The following is a 9,733-nucleotide window of genomic DNA, read 5'->3' on the forward strand; positions in this document are numbered from 1 at the left end:
ACGGCAGAATTAGAAGGAAATCCTGATGAACCGGACCTGCAGGATCAAGAGTGAACTACCGCCACCATAGTAGACTGGGCGAGGTGTCGGTGACAATCTTTTCCAAAAAAGTTCCTTTGTGATGATTCATGAGCTAACTGCTGAGGCAGAACCCAAACTAGTAGCAGCCTTTGCAGCTTCACTGGTATCTAATGTCACTGTTCGCCAAGGAGAAATTGATAACTGTGAATTGTTGTGAAATGTAAACTTAAATGTATCTCTTTCTTTCAATTATTCCCCCCCCCTTTTACAAAACACTGAATTACAGCAGTGATAACATGTAATAATGTAAAAAATCATTGACCTTATGATTGACTATATTGTCACGACTTCCGCCGAAGTTGGCTCCCCTGCCTGTTCGGGCGGTGCTCAGCGGTCGTCGTCACCGTCCTACTAGCCGCTACCCTTTTTCGTTTGTCTGTTGGTTTTGTCTTATTAGTTTCACCTGTGTGTATGTTGGTTTAATTAGCTTCCCTATATGTAGTAGTTTGACCCGCCCTTGTTTTGTGCGGGATTGTCTTTTGTTACGTGTGTACATATTAGGTCGTAGTGTATTTTATTTTCTATACTGGACACCCTGTGGTTTTGGATTGTCTGGTATAGGGTCCTGCACCCTGTATTGTATTGGGCTTATCAGTTGGGTGTGCAATAGTAAAGCACTTTACTCCGTTACTCTCTCTCTGCGTCTGATTCCTGCACACACACCTAGTCCCATCTGATTCCTGCACAACACCACTTGGTTTACCTAGTCCCTGTGTGACATGTATTTCATAACTGATATTACAGATAGGATATATGGAGACATACACTGTGCGTATAAAACATTAATAATCAAAGGGAAAGCTATGATCCCTTTATTGATGTCACCTGTTAAATCCACTTCAATCAATGCAGATGAAAGGAAAGAGACGGGTTAAAGAAGGAGTTTTAAGCCTCGAGACAATTGAGACATGATTTGTGTATGTGTACCATTCAGAGGGTGAATGGGCAAGACAAAAGATTGAAGTGCCTTTCAATATAGGGTATGGTAGCAGGTACGAGCCGCACCGGTTTGAGTGTGTCAAGAACTACAAAGCTGCTGGGTTTTTCACGCTCAACATTTTCCCGTGTGTATCAAGAATAGTCCACCACCCAAAGGACATCCAGCAAACTTACCACAACTGTGGGACGCATTGGAATCAACATGGGCCAGCATCACTTTGGAATGCTTGCGACACCTTGTATAGTCCATGCCCGATGAATTGAGGCTGTTCTGAGTACAAAATGGGGTGCAACTCAATATTAGGAAGGTGCTCCTAATGTTTTGTACACTCAGTGTATGTGACAGACTTTGCCCGAAAATCTGACATTCGAAGTGTCACACACCACAAAAGCAGTCTGCAGAAGCCAAAAAACATGTCAAGCTGTCATTCATATTACTCCTTAGCAGCGTTAAGCAGTGGTGCTGTATGCCCTTCCGTTTTGATACAGTTGGATTGAGCACTGACTTTGTGCCAAGTGGCTCAGAGGATGGAGGTACAGGTTTGGCTGGCAGGCTTTTTCCTGGTATGCCAGAGTGCAAAGGGAGGTCAGAAAAACAAAACAAATAACCAGACTAAACAATGTGAGGGAGTTCTTACTTTAATTGTGTCCAGATCTCTCTTAACAAACCTAAGGGAAATGTCATCAGGTGTTCCACATGTTTGAGATTCTTTATACCATCACAACTTTTCATTGACCCTTAAAGGTATTTACTACAAATTGAATATTTATGATGAATATGATGTTCATTTAAATCAAGTTTGTTTCGGTTTAAAACTGTTTCGTACATTAGGCTTACATTGCTGTAAGTGTCGCAAAAGACATTTTTTTTTGTTGATTTCCTGTAAAACTATTTGTTTCGTGGTTTCCATAAGAGACCCCTAATTGTACAAGTTTGGGGTCAATTCTTCATGACTCACTGATTGTGGGAAAGTGCTGCAATAACCAAGAAATAGTAACACCACACTGAGAAAAAACATTAGCCACTGTAATGATGCATCTGATTATGATATTTGGGTATTAATATTCATATGCAATGTACTTTATCATTCAGATGGAAACCGATAACATGATAATGTTTTTAATGATTTTATTTTTTAAATGATTTTATTTAACCCCTCCGGAGGACAAATATCTTAGTTTTTTTTACAGCTTTTATGCTACATATACATACATTTTACATACACATTTAACATATACATTTGACATACATGGTACTTTTTTTATATATAACAACAATACATTACCAAACAAACTCTTTAATCCCAACCCTCAGCCACTCTCAGCCCATCCCACCTATCACCATAGACCACCCATATATTTTTCCATTGTGTTTTACAAAATTTTGGAATCTTTCTAATCGTATATTATCCACAGATTGTGAGCTAAAGATGAAAACCTTTCCTACGAGTATTATTATGAGCTTTTCTTAATAATCTATTGGAGAACCATTTTGGGTTTAAGTATAACTTATGTATGCGTGAATCTTTTAGTGAGAGGTTTAAAGCTTTAATATTGAATAATTTTAGCCCCCCAAACTCATATTCATTATACAAATAGGCACGTTTAATTTTGGCTGCCTTAGCATTCCAAATAAAATGAAATGTTTTTTGTTCATTTGATTTTAAAAACGAATCTTCTGGAGTAGGCCATTAGTAAGTAAGTAAACTGTGATAGGACCAAAGAGTTAATCAGTGTAATATTTCCGTAAATAGAGTATTTACCTCTCCATGGTTGAAAAATCTTATCTATTTTTGCTAACTTTCTATTGAAATGAATCGTGGTAAATTCATTTATATTTTTTGAGATGTGAATAGCTAGTATGTCTAATTCACCATCCACCCATTTTATTGTTAAACTACAAGGTAATGTAGACATTGTATTTTTTAATGCTCCAATATTTAATATGGTACATTTGTCATAATTAGGTTTTAATCCAGTGAGGCTAGAAAAGTGATCAAGATCTTCAATGAGACTGTGCAGGGATCCAGATTGCGGACTTGAGAAAAACTACAATCATCAGCATACATTGATACTTTTGTTTTTATCCCCAGGATTTCTAACCCCTTGATGCTCTTGTTGGATCTCATTTTAATAGCTAGCTTTTAAATGGCCATAATAAATAGATATGGAGACAACAGACAGCCTTGTTAAACTCCTCTTAAAAGCTCAATACTTTCTGAGAAGTAACCATTTTTTACTATTTTACATCTGGGGTTGCTGTTCATAACTTTAAGCCATTGTATAAGAGATTCACCAAAATTAAAGTATTCCAGGCATTTATATATAAATTCTAATCGTACTTTATCAAACGCCTTTTCAAAATCTGCTCTGAAGACCAGACCTGGTATCTTCAATGTTTCAATATGTTCAATTGTTTCAGCTAATTGTCATATTTTATTTCCAATATATAGTCCAGGTTAAAAACCCTTCTGGTCAGGATGAACAGTATCTGGTATAGCCTTTAAAAAAAAAAAAAGATAACTGCATGGTAAGGTTTTTGCCTTCTAAATCCTTACTGGAACTGACCGCTAATGTGTTGTGTGGGTGCGTGCGGTTCGTGACAGGGTGTGTATGACATGGAATGTACACATTGGAGGAAGTCTGCTGTACCTGACTCAGTCGGTCAGTCAGAGACGCAGGTCAGGTGCATGATGGGATAGAGCAATCTATCTGTCTGCCATCCATCACGTCACCTCAGTCCTGCCTCACCTGGGGGCGTTGGGGCGGAGTAACGCCTCCCCCAGCTTTGTCCTTCTGTGACTGAAACACCATGCCCCGAACGGTGCTGAGCACACACACACACAAAGACACACACAGACAGACACTAAAAAATAACTCACTCAGACAGAAACCCAAATAGAGACACACAAACATGCGTACACACACACACACAAGTGTTCATACACTAACAAACATACACAAAACAAAATGCATTGACACACACCTTCATACTTGCAAACATGAACATGTTTGTGTCTACTACAGAAGAATAAGTAAGATATTAATGGGGGAAATGTCAAGGTCCAATGCAGCTGTTTTATCCCAATATCAAAACATTTCTGGGTAACAATTAAGTATCTTACTGTGATTGTTGTCAATCAAAATGGTAAAAATCTTTACCAAAATAGCTTCTCAGCAAGACCAATTTCTCAGGCAAGAATTTTCCCGAGGACTGTCTGGGAGAGATCTGAATGGGGAAAACCGAAAACTAGCTGTTATTGGCCAAAAAGTTTGGAAATTTCCTACGGGTCTGTTAACTAACATATCGCCTGGTGATGTCACCAGACAGGCCAAAACTCCATCCCACCAAAACAGGCTGAAAATTAAACTCTAAAAGGGAATCATCATAATTTTCACAATATTTTTCCACCCTCTTGGTGTGGAGCTAAATATAAAATACAGGAAATCTAGTTTTTGACTGCACTGGGCCTTTCAGCCTGGGCGTCACAATGACTGTAGTGCCACCTGATGGTCCTTATATTCCTCTCCTTTTTGTGAGCAGATCGAGTTATCCTCAGTTTCTGCTAGGGTTGGGGTGAATTACATTTAAAATTCAGTCAGTTCAGAAAGTAAGCAAAACTACAATTACAATTACAAATGTGACTGACTGGAATTGAAATGGAATTGACCCTAACACTGCTTTCTACATTACTGTTGAATGTTACTCCCTTTTTGTCTTGGCACTACAGAGGAGTGGTACAACTGCCTATCTATCTATGCCTGCACAACATCATAACATCCTTACCAAAAACAAACTCATTCAACGCTGGTAGTTACAGTTGAAGTCAGAAGTTTACATAGACTTAGGTTGGAGTCATTAAAACTAGTTTTTCAACCACTCCACACATTTCTTGTTAACAAACTATAGTTTTTGCAAGTGGGTTAGGACATCTATTACACAAGTAATTTTTCAAACAATTGTTTACAGACATATTATTTCACTTATAATTCACTGTATCACAATTCCAGTTGGTCAGAAGTTTACATAAACTAAGTTGACTGTTCATTTAAACAGCTTGGAAAATTACTGAAAACGATGTCATGGCTTTAGAAGCTTCTGATAGGCTAATTGACATCATTTGAGTCAATTGAAAGTGTACCTGTGGATGTATTTCAAGGCCTACCTTCAAACTCAGTGCCTCTTTGCTTGACATCATGGGAAAATCAAAAGAAATCAGCCAAGACTTCAGAAAAAAAGTGTGGACCGCCACACGTCTGGTTCATCCTTGGGAGCAATTTCCAAACACCTGAAGGTACCACGTTCATGTATACAAACAATAGTACGCAAGTATAAACACCATGGGACCACGCAGCCATCACACCGCTCAGGAAGGAGACGCGTGTCTCCTAGAGATGAACGTACTTTGGTGGGAAAAGTGCAAAACAATCCCAGAACAACAGCAAAGAACCTTGTGAAGATGCTGGAGGAAACAGGTACAAAAGTAACTATATCCACATTAAAACGAGTCCTATATCGACATAACCTGAAAGGCAGTTCAGCAAGGAAGAAGCCACTGCTCAAAAATTGCCATTAAAAAAAAGCCTGACTACGGTTTGCAACTGCACATGGGGACAAAGATCGTACTTTTTGGAGAAATGTCCTCTGGTCTGATGAACCAAAATAGTACTGTTTGGTCATAACTACCATCATTATGTTCGGAGGAAAAGGGGTGGGGGCTTCAAGCCGAAGAAAACCATCCCAACCGTGAAGCACGGGGGTGGCAGCATCATCTTGTGGGGGTGCAGGAGGGACTGGTGCACATCACAAAATAGATGGCATCATGAGGAGGAAAATGATGTGGATATATTGAAGCAACATCTCAAGACATCAATCAGGAGTTCTGTCAGGAGAAATGGGCCAAAATTCACCCAACTTATTGTGGGAAGCTTGTGGAAGGCTTCACGAAATGTTTGACCCAAGTAAAACCATTTAATGGCAATGCTACGAAATACTAATTGAGTGTATGTAAACTTCTGACCCACTAGGAATGTGATGAAAGAAATACAAGCTGAAATAAATAATTCTCTCTACTATTATTCTGACATTTCACATTATTAAAATAAAGTGTTGATCCTAACTGACCTAAGACAGGGATTAAATGTCAGGAATTGTGAAAAATTAAAGTTTGAATGTATTTGGCTAAGGTGTATGTAAACTTCTGACTTCAACTGTAGGTTTGCTTGGCTTCAGTCATGCTTGGACAGACTAGCTAGCTAGGCCCTAAAGTAGTGTAGCCTAACGGTAATAATTTCCCCCTGTGTCTCTGTAACTCCTCTGCATTCTATCAGTTGCTTCAAAGCAGTAGTTGGAACACACACATTCTGGCAGGCTTGTAATGGTTTATAATAGTACCAGGAACACACCGTGACATTTCCCAATCCCTTCCCCACCCCCAAATACATACAGTATTACTCGACATCCTAAAGTAAGCAAGAACAGCATTCCCTTGAAAGGAGTCACCCACTTCCCATATCTATTTTGACATGGCCAACTTCCAGATAGTGAATGAATCCAGGGGAGTATCACATCATTCTGATTTGAGAAGATTTATTGACCCAGTAACATATACATAAAAGGGGAGTTAACCTTTTGATACTGTCTGGTTCAATGTGATATGTAATGTGTAATCCAGTAAGCCTACACAATGTAAGTTAAAGGTACACACACACACACACACACAAACACTAAGGGCACCTAAACACATTGAATTTGCATCATTACAGTATTTTTTAATCGCTTTGGTGCTTTTTCCACAAGCAGGTATTGAATTTTAAAAACTCAAAACTGATAACACTAGTTATGTTCAGAACCATTGATTGTGCATTCATTTGGGGTTCCACACATATTTCACCCCTGAGTCTTTCATGCAAAGTTTTTTTGAGAAATACCATGAGAACCATTTGTGATAGGATCATCATTTAGTCATTTTAACTACCTTTAATCCAATAGCAAAAAATACAAGAATTTCCTACATTTTGTTACGCTACAGCCTTGTTCTAAAATGGATTAAATTAACATCTTTCCTTATCAATCTACACACAATACCCCATAATGACAAAGCAAAAACAGATTTTTAGAATTTTTTGCAAATGTATTAAAAAGCAAAAACACATACCTTATTTACATAAGTATTCAGACATTTTGCTATGAGACTCGAAATTGAGCTCAGGTGCATCCTTTCCATTGATCATCCTTGAGATGTTTCTACAACGTAATTGGAGTCCACCTGTAGTAAATTCAATTGATTGGACATGATTTGGAAAGGCACACACCTATCTATATAAGGTCCCACAGTTGACAGTGCATGTCAGACCAAAAACCAAGCCATGATGTCAAAGGAATTTTCTGTAGAGCTCCGAGACATATTGTATCAAGGCACAGATCTGGGGAAGGGTACCAAAACACTTCTGTATCATTGAAGGTCCCCAAGAACACAGTGGCCTCAATCATTCTTCAATGAAAGAAGTTTGGAACCACCAAAACTTTTCCTAGAGCTGGTCGCACAGCCAAACTGAGCAATCGGGGGAGAAGGCCTTGGTCAGGGAGGTGACGAAGAAACCGATGGTCACTCCGACAGAGCTCCAGAGTTCCTTTGTGGAGATTGTAGAACCTTCCAGAAGAATCATAACCATCTCTGCAGCTCTCCACCAATCAAGACTTTATGGTAGAGTGGCCAGACGGAAGCCATTCCTCAGTAAAAGGCACATGACAGCCCGCTTGGAGTTTGCCAAAGGGCACCTAAAGGACTCTCAGACCATGAGAAACAAGATTCTCTGGTCTGATGAAACCCAGATTGAACTCTGAATGCCAAGCGTCACATCTGGAGGAAACCTGGCACCATCCCTACGGTGAAACATGGTGGTGGCAACATCATGCGGTGGAGATGTTTTTCAGCAGCAGGGACTGGGAGACTAGTCAGGATCGAGGGAAAGATGAACGGAGCAAAGTACAGAGAGATCCATGATGAAAACCTGCTCCAGATCACTCAGGACTTCAGACTGGGGCGAAGATTCACCTTCCAACAGGACAACGACCCTAAGCACACAGCCAAGACAACGCAGGAGTGGCTTAGGTATAAGTCTCTGAATGTCCTTGAGTTGCCCAGCCTGAGCCCGGACTGGAACCTGATCGAACATCTCGGGACAAACCTGAAAATAGTTGTGCAGCGACGTTCTCCATCCAACCTGACAGAGCATGAGAGGATCTGCAGAGAAGAAAGGGAGAAACTCCCCAAATACAGGTGTGCCAAGCTTGTAGCGTCATACCCAAGAAGACTCAAGGCTGTAATCGCTGCCAAAGGTGCTTCAACAAAGTACTGAGTAAAGGGTCTGAATTATTATGTAAATTTAATATTTCAGTTGTTGTTTTCAAAAATAAAATTTAAAAAAGTTTCTGCTTTGTCATTATGGGGTATTGTGTGTAGATTGATGAGGAAAAAATGTTGAATCCATTTTAGAATAAGGCTGTAATGTAACAAAATGTGGAAAAAGTCAAGGGGTCTGAATACTTTCCGAATGCACTGTAGATGTCACCTTGATACATAGCCGACATAAAGTCCACTACTCTATAGGGAGGGCATGAATGGCAACACCGGGACAAAGTGCCCTTCGCTCCCGCTTGACAAGCACTACGGTCCGGCAACTGCGTGGGAAGTAGCTACCTAGTAGCCAATATCAGAGTGACAGTACTCCAATCATAAATACTGTTAATATAAAATAAACAATCGTCAGTATTATATGTACAATTATTTGTGTAAAACTAAGAGACTCATTTTTTGGCTTAAAAACGGAAGTCCGAACTCTGGCGGTACATTAGCTTGTGTGGTAAGAAACGGACGAAGAAAAGCACTCCTCAATCAAAACCGTTGGACCTATAGCAGAGCGTTTTTGACACACCCACTCCTCTCTATACGCCCACTCCTTTCCACATGCAAACCACTTTCCTTTTGATACAGCCGCCCCACCCCCTTCTCATCCAAAGTGAAAACACCACACAAGAAGTGGGACAGCATAAGGTCGCCACGACCTGCGGATTTGAATCAATGTTGAAAAAACATTAATGATTTATCAATTTAGTTTTTGTATGCAATGTGTATGTAGGCCTATACAACTCCCTTTCCACATTTTGTCGGTCAACTAATAGTCAATTAATTGTACACACCTTTAATAAATAGACAGTAGCTCACCTACAGGAAAAATTTGACCTCAGACTCAGTCATGAAAATAAAACTGTTTACAGGTACAATGTTGCACTCTAGTGGCTGATCACAGGAAAATGATTGCAGAAAAAAATGCGCCCTTGAATTTTTTTTACAATAGCCTACATGGAACCATTTAAAATCATTTTCAAGAAGAGTGGTGCACTCTGCTAATCATAATCTGTAGTATATTGCTTGCACTGTATATATACTGAACAAAAATATAAACACAACATGCAAAATGTTCACTGAGTTACAGTTCATATAAGGAAATCAGTCAATATAAATAAATTCATTCGGCCCTAATCTATGAATTTCACATGACTGGGAATACAGATATGCATCTGTTGGTTACAGATACCTTTAAAAAACAAATGGGCCTCACAATGGGCATCAGGATCTCGTCACAGTATTTCTGTGAATTCAAATTGCCATCGATAAAATGCAATTGTGTTCGTTGTCTGTAGCTTATG

Source organism: Oncorhynchus tshawytscha, linkage group LG13 (genome assembly GCF_018296145.1).
Source record: "Oncorhynchus tshawytscha isolate Ot180627B linkage group LG13, Otsh_v2.0, whole genome shotgun sequence".
Lineage (NCBI taxonomy): Eukaryota > Metazoa > Chordata > Actinopteri > Salmoniformes > Salmonidae > Oncorhynchus > Oncorhynchus tshawytscha.